Genomic DNA, 13280 nt, shown 5'->3' on the forward strand with positions numbered 1-13280 from the left:
ATAATTGGGATCTTCTTCCATAATAATATACAAACCTTAAAGGGGAAACTGTAGTTATCTAACTGGTATGGGATCCCTTATCTGGAAGCCCATTATCCAGAAAGCTTCAAATTACAGGAATGGCCACAGAGCCAGTTTTAATAAAATATTTCAAATATTTTTTGATTTCCTTTTCTCTGTGAAGAATCCATATTGGTGGCAAAACAATCCTATTGGGTTTATTTAATGTTTAAATTATTTTTAGCAGGCTTAAGGTATAGGATACAAATTACAGAAAGATTCCTTATCTGAAAAAATTTGATTCCAAGCAATCAGGAAAATAGAGCCTATACATGTAGTTATAGTTATCTTATAGAAAACTTAATCTTCTGATCTTTGATTTCACTTTTTAATTGCTTGCCTTTCTACTCTACTTCTGTAGACTCAAATGTAATTGCCAGGCAAAACAATGCCTTGTCGCTAGGGTCTGTGACCCTAGCAACCAGCTGGAGTAGAGCAGTAAAATAAGTTTAAATAATTCAGAAAAGGGTAGTATTTACTGTAAATGGGTCATTTGTTCCTGTGGGACTCAGAATGCAATTAAGACAGTCACATATGCCAACTAAATATATCGGAGCAGCAGCAGAAGGTTAAGTGACTTGTCCAGGGTCGCAAGGAGGTGCCACATGGGATTTCCATCCATAATGTCTCACTTAAGATCCAGTGTTGGAAGCAGATCACTTAACTCCAACAAATATAAAAAAAGACCAAGGGGCAAATGTATTAACTTTGTAATCTATTCTTGTATATGGGAGCACAAGGCAATGGTAGTGTCCAGCTGTTACAACAGATGTCTAATGCAATTGAACTTTGCCCTTTTAAACCCCTCTTGCTGTAATTTGCCAGTAGCTGAGCTCAGTAAAGCATCTCATCAATGGCAGCCATAATATTCCAATGTTTAGTGCCTAGCACAGGTGAATCTGTCCAGTTGAATTCACCGAAAAATTAGAAAAATTCATTGAAGTCAATGGTTTTTTTTGCTGTGGCTTTTTCCAATCTGTTTTGGAACCTGGTGAAAAATGTTGCCCCTCACTAGTGTTTAGCAATGCTTGTCTGGTAGTTATGTGTCAGGTGGAGATTCAGAAAGTGCTGATTTCTGTCAGTTACATTGGTATATATTGATAGGAATCAGATGCATTATGGGAAAAGCATGGCGTTTGCACTTGAAATTGCACTTTGCAGGCTAAGGGGTTTGGAAATATTTGCAAAAATATATATTTTATATATATATATATATATATATATATATATATATATATATATATATATATATATATATATATATATATATATATATATATATAGGCACCCCAACAAATTGGGCCCTTGGTTGCCTATATCAAAATATATCTTCTTGGTTACATTCCTAAATCGGTGCACACAAGAATAGCATAAACAAGTATAGGTAAATTTACTGTATTATTTCAATACATAGTATTTTCATGGAAATTTGATGAATAATTTAGTAGTTGCTTGGATCCACCATTTGCTCTATGTCTGATTTTCAAATGCAGTGGTTGTTGGACTTTTTTTTGGATCAACCCACCCTTGGAAGACCAAACTTTAAGGACCCCAATCCCTTAGCTCATAACAGAAATAGAAACGCATTGCTATATTTAAAATTCCTAAATATCTATGAATATGTAGGGGAGCAACTCCATATCTCATCCTCATAGCTTGGCTTTCATGGATGTAGAAGAGCAAGTTATCCCCAGACCTGATTCTAAATGGCCTTCATATTAAACCCCACTTGTTACTGTTCCAGGCCCCCCAACAGTTTGGAAACAATTTCCTTGTTGACTTCACTTTTTGGGGTCATTTAGTTTATTGAGGGCTTTCACAGAGTTTTGTTTTAGTTCCAATGTTAAAAATTAATGCTAAATCCTTGTTTCCTCTTCACACAGAGACTCGTGTTTGGGAAACGAAAATATATGTGTCACAAACGCTACATGCTGCAGATATATTAATAGACACAATAGTGGGGGATCTTTTAAATAACAGAGATCTCTCAATCTCTAGCAGCTGGCTGATGCCCAATTATGTGCCACGGTTGCCATCAGGAACCTTTGACAGATTTGGGCAGATTTGCCAAGCTAGGAAAATGTAATGTGTGTGAGCTCCTCACAGTGACATGTAAGAAGGGGAGGAACAGCCAAATACACTGTAGCATCCTGACCAGGGGTGTCTGTTCTATAGAGGAAGCCCATGGAAATGAATTGCTCGCTGGGTTTTGAAGTGAGAGAGGAAGAGCACAGCTGGATACACAAGCAGGGACGGCTTTGTTAATTGGATCTTAAAGCACAAGGCAGTGGATTCAATGATATTCCCATGCATTACAGAGGGGAAATCTTTTTCAGCTTGACCATGTGTTTGTGTTATATCCACGGAAACATCGGAGAGGGCAACTAAATACCATTCATGCCATTCTTCACTAGGTTGGACCTATGAACAGACATCACAGTAAGTTCTGAATTATATATATATATATATATATATATATATATATATATATATATATATTATAATTATCCTTGTTGTGGACAGTGGAGCACACACAACTATGCTTTTATTAATGAATGCATGGGATATATGTGCCAAACAGCGTAATTATCCCCACGCTGAGAATTTTACTATTTTTAGCTGGAACCGTATAAACCACGTCCTGCTGTGTCTTTATGCATCAGGATATAATGTATGTGACCTTTGTGTAACAGTAATTAGAGCGTAGTGTAGATGAATGTAAATATACATATTTTTTAGAGGGGGTAGAAATAATGAGTTGGGAAATAAATGTGGGTTTTAGATACATATTTTATATATATAAATATATATATATATATATATATATATATATATATATATATATATATATAGATATATATATTAAGTATATAAGACTCATGCAATTGTACAGGTGCAAATATTAACCCATTGTGCACCACAGTACTGCCGTTCATCAATGTGTGACTCGCTTGCAAATGGCAGAGGGACGTGTTGCTTATTCACAGGACTTTATAGGACATTGCTCGAATTAATTTGATTTCTGCCCCTTTAAATTACGGACTAAATTCATATTAATAAGATCCAAACGTTAGCGTTTATTAGCCATTAGCTGAAACATACAGGCCATTGCGGGATCATTATTAGAACATAAATTGGGTTCGGTAGGGGTTTATAAGAACTCTGGGAAATACATAAGGACACTGCCTTTTACAAATGCTTCTTTGATTTTTTGCTTATTCATAGCTGGTGTAGCTGAACCATCTGCTGTAGTTATATAATAACTTTTCAGGTTAGACGGTGATGTCTCCATTAGTAAGCAGTGTGGTTGTGCCAAGCAATGCAGAAGGATTGTGGATAACACTCTCCGATGTGCTACAGAAATACACACAGAATAAATGCACTGTGAAAGGGTTTAAATAATGCATGGGTAACCTACATGTACAGACTGATTCTGCTCAAATCATTGTCACAACTGACTTAAAAAGAGTAGCAGTGTTATATCTACTTGGTAAAACAAGGTAGCTGTGTTTTTGTTTGCAAAATGTAAAGGTGGTTAACTTTGAATGAAGCATGGTGGCCTATTTTAGATGAAATCTCAGAAACTATTTAATTCAATGGTTCCCAGCATTCTACCAAGAGTCATAGGTAGATAACTGCTTGGTGTTCATTCTCTGTCTCTCCTGTTAGCCCTGAGCGTCTGTCTTTACTTATTCCAGCTCTGGGTTCTATTTGTAGATCCTGTTATCTTATCAATAAGGTGGTGTACCCGAAAATGAACTTTTAATATGATGCAGACTGATATTTTTTGGTCAGCAGCTCTCTGGTTGAGGAATTTTGGGATGTATCTAGTTGCTAGGGTATAATTTACCCTAGCTACCAGGCAGTGGTGTTAATGAGAGACTAAGCTATGAATAGGAGAGAGCCTGAATAGAAAGATAAGTTATAAAAAGTGACGATAACTGTACAATTTTGGCCTCACAGAGTAGTACTTTTTAGTTGCTGCGGTCAGGGACCCCCAACCCATTTGAAAGATGGAAATAGGCAAAAGAAAATAGCAAATAATAAAAAAAGAGTAAAAAAAATACAAAAAAATAAAAATAAAGACCTATCAAGAGTTTGTGAGAGTAGAACATTCTACAACATACTATAACTTAACTTGAAGAGAACTACTCATTTAAGTTTCAAAGGCTGTCAGTATGGCTACCTCTTGGTCAGCGTACTAATGTCAGCAACACTGCAAAGTGGAGAGCTGCCAGTATGGCCTTTACACCACCACTATACAATAATGCAATGGGTCAGATTGTAAATCCCATGACATTTACAGAGAAAGTAAAGTTTGTCACTGGAAATGAGTGTCCATTGGAATCTACAGCTCAATGATTTGTTTCTATACTGTGCTAGAACATCTTATATTGTGGGTGAAGATGAGCATAATAAAAACATTTAACTTATAGTATAGGTTTATCTAGATTTTGGGGCAAGGATACGTATATGGTTACATGCAGCACACACAATTGCACTTTTTACACACAGTAAAAGCTTCTCATCTGTTTATATATTAACTAAATCCATAACGTTCTTGGGAATAGTTAAATGTGGAACACTGAATGGAAATAGGCGCATAGTCAATGTATTATGTATGAATTCTTGTAAATCTTGTAAATGTGCACTCAGTACCAAGAGTATATATATATATGTTTTTGTGTCCCTGAAAACAGTATTTAGAGATGAAGAGCTGGTTTACGTTAATTCTAAACATGTCCAGTGAGATTTTTTAAGTTTACCATAGTTTAGATTTGAAACTTTTGAGTGCTGTTTCTAAAAGCCAGATTGGTAACTTTTCCATTGTGCTCTATAATTATCATGCTAAATCTGAGACCCTATAGGGTCAGACATGAGTTACAATAAGCTGTTCCCAATGTGAAGCTCAGTGGTAGCATTCTAGCTTGTCAGTCCACTGCCAGACCCCACCCTGTTGAATGCAGAGAAATGAACTCCAGCAGGAACAACCAATACCTATAAAAGTTAGGCCACTCATTGGGACACTAGGCGTAGCCTTGATAGTTACATCGTTAGATTGGGTTGAAAAAAAGACAAAGTTCATCAAGTTCAACCCCTCCAAATGAAACCCAGAATCCATACACACTGACCCCTCCATACACTCACATAAACGATATATACTCATATACTAACTATAGATTTTAGTGTCACAATAGCCATGGATATTATTCTTGACCAAGAAATCATCCAAGCCCCTCTTTAAAGCATAAACAGAATCAGCCATTACAACATCACCCGGCAGTGCATTCCACAACCTCACTGTCCTGACTGTGAAGAACCCCCTACGTTGCTTCAAATGAAAGTTCTTTTCTTCTAGTCTAAAGGGGTGGCCTCTGGTACGGTGATCCACTTTATGGGTAAAAAGGTCCCCTGCTATTTGTCTATAATGTCCTCTAATGTACTTGTAAAGTGTAATCATGTCCCCTCGCAAGCGCCTTTTTTTCCAGAGAAAACAACCCCAACCTTGACAGTTTACCCTCATAATTTAAGTCTTCCGTCCCTCTAACCAATTTAGTTGTATGTCTCTGCACTCTGTCCAGCTCATTTATATCCCTCTTAAGGACTGGAACCCAAAACTGCATCGCATACACCAGGAGAGGCCTTAACAGGGACCTATAAAGGGGGAAAATTATGTTTTCATCCATTGAGTTTAGGCCCTTTTTTACAGGTGTCTGTTTGGCCAAATACACATTTAGCCCCTCAGATAGAATACTTCCTACCAAAAAGTCCCATCCTCCTCTGCTAGTGTACAGGGTTTTGTTGGTCTTGTCGGCCTAATCACCCTGTGTGATCTAACTGCAGGAGTAGGAAGGGACATCTGCATTCAGCAATCTTTTAATCAAAGCAGTAGCAAAAGGAATCATGTAACCGATATTTTCAGTAGAGGCACCTGAAAAACTACAGCAGAGGCACCTGAAAAACGACATTGGATATTTCCTTGGTACAGTTGAATCAGAAGGGTTAATATCTGTTTGGAAGGATTTAAAACCTAGTACAGTATATATTTTATGAGAACAGCTAATGAGCAGGTATACTGTTTGGTCAGAGAATTGATTTTGTGATAAAAGGTATGAAAATGTATTTGCAGGTGAGCTACTGATTAACTTGTTTCAGTGGATAACAAAGGAACTACAAACAGTGATCACCACATTTATAATAAGCTGTGCTACATGATATTGATAGATTTGCTATTAAAAGATTTTCCGGGCATGCTTTGCTTGCATTTCATGTTACTGTTCTTTTCTTCTTTTCAATCCATTTCTTGAACAAATACTTTTGGGGTATTAAACAAAGCACTAAAGCAGGAAATCATTTTTCATGGAAAGCTGTATTTAGTTGCTGCTTTGTATGCGAATTACATACGTGAGTGATACCAATGGACACCGGACTGTTGGATCACTGTGAGTTCCCTGTGAGAAAATTGCAGCAATCCAGAGAAGGAATCACTGCTTACCAGTCTTACTGATAACAAGGGAAAGTATCTATGTTTTGGCTCACAGGATTGCTTATTGCTTGAAATGCGTCATTCCACCTGGCACCCCTGACAGCCATTAGCCAAGCCTTTCCAGTTGGCAACGATATAGTTAAGTCTGAAAAGGTCACACTTCCATTAAGTTTGTTCCTTCACTCAAATAATTCTTAGTTTACTTTAATCCAGAGATAGGTGAACAAAAACTCTGTCTGATGTTGTCTGGTGGCTCTTTCAACATGAAGCAAGATGGCATCTAAATCCATTCCTATCAGAGTGCTGCAGTGGCATGACAGTCATACTATCATGTTTTCATGATACTTGTATGGAAAGTACTGGCACACAATAGCAGTTGCAATGGGGGGGGGGGATATCCCCTACGTGTTTATTGTGTCATACAAAAGTTCACAACATTTCGGGACTGGCCCCTTTGTCAGGTGATCAAGAGGCCAGCCCCGCCTGACAAAAGGGCCAGCCCCCGAAACGTTGTGAACTTGTGAACACGTAGGGGATATCCTCCATTGCAACTGCTATTGTGTGCCAGTACTTTGTTTGTACTTTCCATTGGAGTGTGGGGAGGGCTGTCTCCCCTAAGGACTGAGCACCTAGCTACTGCAACATAGGAGGGCCATGGTGTGCAGGTGAGTTTTTCTTTATTTGATGATACTTGTGATCATTATGACATCCTCACCCTATGAAAACACAATGTTGATGGCACCATGCTGTCATCACCCCTTTTTGCCATTTGTAAATCTTGCTTTTTCTGGATCTAGGGTGCAGCTGTTCTTCTGGTTAATATTCTATTTCCCAGTATTGGCCTGTTTACTGATGTTATCATACTGACATCAGTCCTTGCTTTATCCCAACCCACGGTAGTTTTTTAGCCTGTTTTCTTTTTGCCCTTTCTCAACACAATGGGCTCTTCCAGTTATACATCCTGGCAGTAGAGGAGTACTTAACCAAGAGGAAAAAGGGAGTGTTATAGATGAAAAATATGTGAAGTGGGGGTGGGTACTAAAACAAACATGTACTGCTTAGTTTCTGTATAATCTCCTATTTGGCCCAAAACTCCAAAACTGAATGGAAATGATTAGTAAAGCAGGTAATCATGTACTCTTGTTGCTGAACCATAGCACTTATTAGGGGCTATTATGAAATGGTTGAGTGCATTATAGCACACAATTCATATTTTTCTTCCCCGCTGGCATCTCTTCTGAATAAGTCATATAAAGCCAGACTTCTTAACATTCCCAATGGCAAAGTTGAGATACAGGGTCAAATGAAAGATTTGAAAGATGTGACAGTGCTCCCAGATTTTTTTGTGAGTAAGGCCTATTATGAGTAGTAAAATTGGCCATGTAAGAAAAGACCTGCTTATTTAGGGGAGGTTGGCAAATGAGCAGTCCATTCCCCTGTTCTTGCACCCACATGGGGAGCTGAATTGGGCTTATTTGATTGTATGACCCCTGGGTCAACAATTGGATCATAATGTGGCCTATCTAGACCCATTAACAGAGGATTGCATCAACGGCCAGTTTGGGCTGGCAGAGTTTCTAACTTAGTCCTACTTTTTCCGTTCCGAGGAGGCAGCGTATGTTGTTCCATATACAGCCAGCTTTTGTCAGGATTATAAAGGCTACCGAACTGCTAAATAAGCTGCATTAATGGGAAATTCAGTCTCAACGAATTAGCGCTATTGTGCCTCCAAAGAACAGTTCCTACACTTTCATTTTTTTCTGATATAGTCTTATGTACATTTTCCAAGATAACATCCTGTTCCTAAAATTATTCTCTTCAGAGCTGTGGTGCCATTTGCAGCATACTTATGTGAGCCATCTGACAATAAAAGGCACCACTGGAGAGTATTCAGGACAGAGCTTATGCATCTTTTGCTTCACAGCTGAAGTCTATAGAGATCATAATTGCCTAAAATGTGTCAGTCAGCTCATTTTCATTCTTCCACTTCACAGAACGAGGAGAAATAACAAGTGCTGGGATGCAAATGTACATTGGCCCAGCTGCTTTTGTTATGGGAATTCAGGGAGAACCCTTCACCTGTGATCATGACTGCAGCTGATGCTGCTCCACTTAAGTGTAATTGATGAGACCATAATGCAGTTAAATATCAACCATGTGGATCAGAACTATAGCTGTTTACTTCTCAATGTGTTTCTGTTTACAAATACTTTTTCTAGGTAAGATTTTAAACCTTTCCTAAAACAAACTCTCTGGCCCTTTTCAAAGTTAGCATCATATACCTCAGTACATATGCAAGTGGACTCTCCAATGACAATCTTCCCTACAATTCACTTGCCAATATTACAGTGTAATCATGCTATTAATGGGCAGATATTGTGCTGTTAAATTGATTAAACAAACCACAAAGAGAGAATAAGTATAAACAGAGCAGGCAGCATGCTCAATGTAAAATGTTCTTGCATCAACTGGTGAGCCACAGTTGGAGAGCAACATAAGCATGCAAAAAGTTCCTGGGGCTTCTAAATAAGGGTTGTGCTTGTGTATTGGTAGCTCCTATGTGGACTTAAAGGCAACAGGAGTGTCTTTTTTTGGCAGTACATTTGGTTTTTATCCAACCAAAACTTTGGTCAGGAATTCAAAAATAAGCACCTGCTTGGAGGCCACTGGGAGCAACATCCAGGGGTCGGAGAGCAACATGTTGCTCAGGAGCCACTGGTTGGGGAGCAATGCGCTAGAGTGTTGCTTTAAGGCTGAGAACACACATGCGGTTGCTACACTTCTCTCCACCTAATGAATATTAATGAGAAAAATGTATGGGCTGAAATCATCTCTTTCTGTATCTGCATTTAAAATAACAGTATCAGAGATCTCCTCTCCGCTTGGCTTTGTGTATCCATACACAAGCAGAAGCTGTCCTTTTTAATGTACAGCTGATTTCAGCACATACGCTTCTCACTGCCTCATTAATATTCATAAGACAGAGAGAAGCATAGCAACTCCATGTGTCCTCTCAGCCTAAGAATCGATCACTGTAATTCTTAAACTACAGCTCTTATCATGAGTTAGCCTCTGATAACATGGTGGAGAATGCTGGAAGTTATAGGTTAGTGGCACATGGGGGCCAAAAGTAGCCTGTTGGAATACAAAACACAAATTCAGCCCCAATGAGAATAGTAGACTCCTCTCCTTTTCCATCCAAAACACCCATATTTTGGCATGAAATGCAAAGTCTACCATTTCTTATGCAAAATCCGCTTTGTGTTTGCAGCGGAGTCAACCCAACGGTTCCTGATGCAAAAAGGAGAGGAGGCTACTGCCTGCATAGCGTCTGAATTTGGCCTGCATAATTTAGCAGGCTAATTTAGGCCCCCATATGGCACTAGCTATAGAGTGGAGCAACATTGCTATGGAAGGTTTGTGTCCCTTTTAAAGGGTGCTGTAATTGCATTCAATAATCTTGTTAAATATTACTGCATTCATTTCTGTGTTTGCCCTGTTTCATCTCAATTTTGCAGGACTCATTTATGGACGTCGGGGCAAAGTGCAAAAACAAGTGCTCAGCCCCTCGTCAACACTTGAGGTTGCAGATCATTGTGTTCCATAAATGTAGCACTGCCTATGCAAAATCATGTTTTATAAACACTTATTAAAATTATATATTAGTTAGGACCCCTTCTGAGCCCTTTATACACTGGGCAAAACAGCTGCGACTAGGTCTATTGTGTCTATAGTTATGGATCCGAAGTTGTGATTTTTTACAATGATATTATATTCCCTTAAATTTTGAGGCATTTTGCAAAAAGTAGATGATGCAGTATGTGAGTTTTCCTGGATAATAACAGAAGACTTAGCAGGTAGATTAATGTGTTCACAAAGGATCTGCTACCTGCCCATTACAGTAAAATAAACTGGTTATGACCTTTGCAACACAAGTTGGATGTTGATTTAGGGAAAACACCAGCTGACATTTTTGTAGTCAGGAAAGATTTGCTTTTTTTTGCCTTTTGAAGTCAAGCAGCCAATAGCTTCAGGGGAGATGTGTTTTCTTTCCTCTGGGGCAACAGAAATAACATAAGGTATATTAATTTTTTGAAGGGCAATTAAATTAAAGTCCTTACTTTACAATGTTAAAAAATTAAAAGTATTTTTCATTTCAACAACCAATATAAAATTGAACCTACAGCCTTATTTATGGTCTGGAACCCTTTCTTGTATTTTCCAGTAAGCAGTGCTTTATTTTTATTAATAAGCTGGAGGAACAATCAATTGATTATAAAAAGAAAGAGCAGAAGGTATAGAGGGAAATTCACAAAAGGCCGAATTTTCACCACTGAAGGCTTCGCCACACTTTGCGCCACTTTGTCAAACGTTAAATTGCAGTGCATACACTAATTCACCAAAATGCGAAATTACGTCTTGGCAGTCGAACGCTGGCAAAGTTAAAACTAGTGTAAATTTGTTAGCGCTAGCATTTCATAGCGAACCTTTGCTAGCGTTCATTTCTGCCTAGCAAAACTTGATAATACACTTACACTTGGGCCAATTTGAATAGGGCGGGTACATATAGGTCATATATACGTCTTTATTAGAGATGTTGGTTCAAATACTTGAAGTGGTGACTTATTATTACAAATGTCCAAGATAAAGGCAAAAGAGATCCTCTAATGTCCTAGACATGAGCCCACCCAAAAATAGTGTTGACCGTAACTTAAATTCGCACTTTGCAAAACTGTTTTGTGAATATTTTCTCCGCCACCAAAGTGTGTAATTCAGTCGTAGAGTGTGTGCATAAATATTTGCGATTTGCCATATTGACATACGCATTGTGAAAAAAAAATTGCAATTCTGTTTGCACCACACTTATTTAGCTTTATAAATATAACCATGCACAGGGAAAATATATTCACTTTGCGAACCAATCTGCCTTGCGCAAAGTTCATAAATGACCCCCACTGTTCCTAGGTGAAATGTTGAATATATTTATCTTTATTATTACACAGTAAATATATGACACTTCTACGCATAGAATTCCCTAAATATATGCCATTTATACTTATGTACTGAAAGGGTGTATAGATTGCTGTGTTTGTATGCAACTCTGACTTGAAGGCTCATTTATGAATGCAAATGCATTATGCAAAGTGCAGTTTTCGATGCATGTTTTTTTATCAACAGTACAATGTTTTTTCCCCATTATTCCAAAGTAATAGTAACCATAAAGCAGCCCTTAAAGAAGAACTAAACCCTAGAAATTAATATGGCTAAAAATGCCATATTTTATATACTGAACTTATTGCACCAGCCTAAAGTTTCAGCTTGTCAATAGCAGCAATGATCCAGGACTTCAAACTTGTCACAGGTGGTCACCATCTTGGAAAGTGTCTGCGACACTCACATGATCCGTGGGCTCTGAGCAGCTGTTGAGAAGCTAAGTTTAAGGGATGTTGAAAATTATCAAGCAGAAAATGAAGTTGGTCTGTAATATAAGCTGATGCTACAAGGCCATGCTGCCTTGTAGTAATTATCTGTATTAATTACTAATCAGCCTTATATTGTGACATTTCTATTCTATGTGTACTGTATATTGTGAGTGGGCCCCTAAGCTCAGTAAGTGACAGCAGCACAGAGCATGTGCAGTGAATCAGCAGAAAAGAAGATGGGGAGCTACTGGGACTTGTTTGGGGGAACAGATCTTCCCCGTTAAGGGGCTGTGGTTGTCTTGGGCTGGTACAGAAGCCCAAAATATAATGTATAACATTTCTAGCCTACTTCTTTAGTTAGGATTTAGTTCTCCTTTAAGATTTTTAACAAGTATCTGGGGAGGTGCCCATAGTACAAGTGAAAGCAGCTATTTATGGCATGTTTGGTATAGCAGGAAATAGAAGCCTTGGGTTTAAATAATATAACAATAAAAGTGGGTAACAGTGGAAGGATTGTACATTTGAGTTAGTTGGGGAGTTCTGCACATGAAGTGTGTAAGAGAATGACATGGAAAGACGAAAACGAGCAAATGGCATGGAAAATAAAGGCAGAGAAATTACTGTATGTTAAAATAATTAAAAGGGATCAGTGAAGGAGAAGAAATATGAAAAGTAAGAAATAATAGACAAAATGTAAAAAATTAATGGGGGGAAGAAGTGGGAATTGTTGTAAATTGAGTTAAAAGATATATAACTGTCCAACAATTTTCAATATAATGGACCAGTGCTCAACTGAATTGGCACAGAATCCAAATTTGGACATTAGTCCAATATGCACATCTAAGTGTTCTTTAAATGACCACAATAAATGATGTGGCCAGTACAATTTGACATTAGTAATTAGCCAATATAAGGAAAGGCATTGTATGTATAGATTTGATTTACAGTGTAGAAGACACAGCAGTTATCACGGGGGTCCATTTGCAGCCCTGTGGTTTGCCAACTGCTGCCAGGGACAAATACAGTGACTCCTGTAGCTGTCAAGCCTCCTGTCTGTCTAAAAGAGTGACGTGTCATTTAACAGCACAGCCTGGTTCTGTATCTGGGTCAGCACCCATCAGCACTCTTTCATATCTGTCAGTTAAAAAAAAAATTTAGCTGAAGTATGAAACTGCTTTATACATTGTGTGTTACTCCTTGTTGTGTGTTACTCCTTGTCCACTTCTGAGACTCACATTTCTTGCAACCACCATTAGAATTTTTTGTCCCCGCTTTCCTGGATGCTTTGTTTACTCTGAATGTCAGATCAG

General features: G+C 38.2%; 1 protein-coding gene across 4 annotated transcripts in view; it reads left to right on the plus strand.

Annotated features, from left to right (window-relative positions):
• The window catches only part of rapgef4.S (Rap guanine nucleotide exchange factor 4 S homeolog), a 129116-nt gene that overhangs the window by 32050 nt on the left and 83786 nt on the right, over positions 1-13280 (plus strand). Inside the window, exon 1 of one of the 4 annotated variants that reach the window (XM_041578228.1) lies at positions 2225-2499. The exons of the other annotated variants lie outside the window; for them this stretch is intronic. The gene's annotated coding sequence lies outside the window, so the exon portion shown is untranslated. Of the gene's footprint in view, positions 1-2224; positions 2500-13280 lie in introns of those variants that run through there. 4 annotated transcript variants of the gene reach the window in all.

This window comes from Xenopus laevis, chromosome 9_10S, assembly GCF_017654675.1.
Source record: "Xenopus laevis strain J_2021 chromosome 9_10S, Xenopus_laevis_v10.1, whole genome shotgun sequence".
NCBI classification, from domain to species: Eukaryota; Metazoa; Chordata; class Amphibia; order Anura; family Pipidae; genus Xenopus; species Xenopus laevis.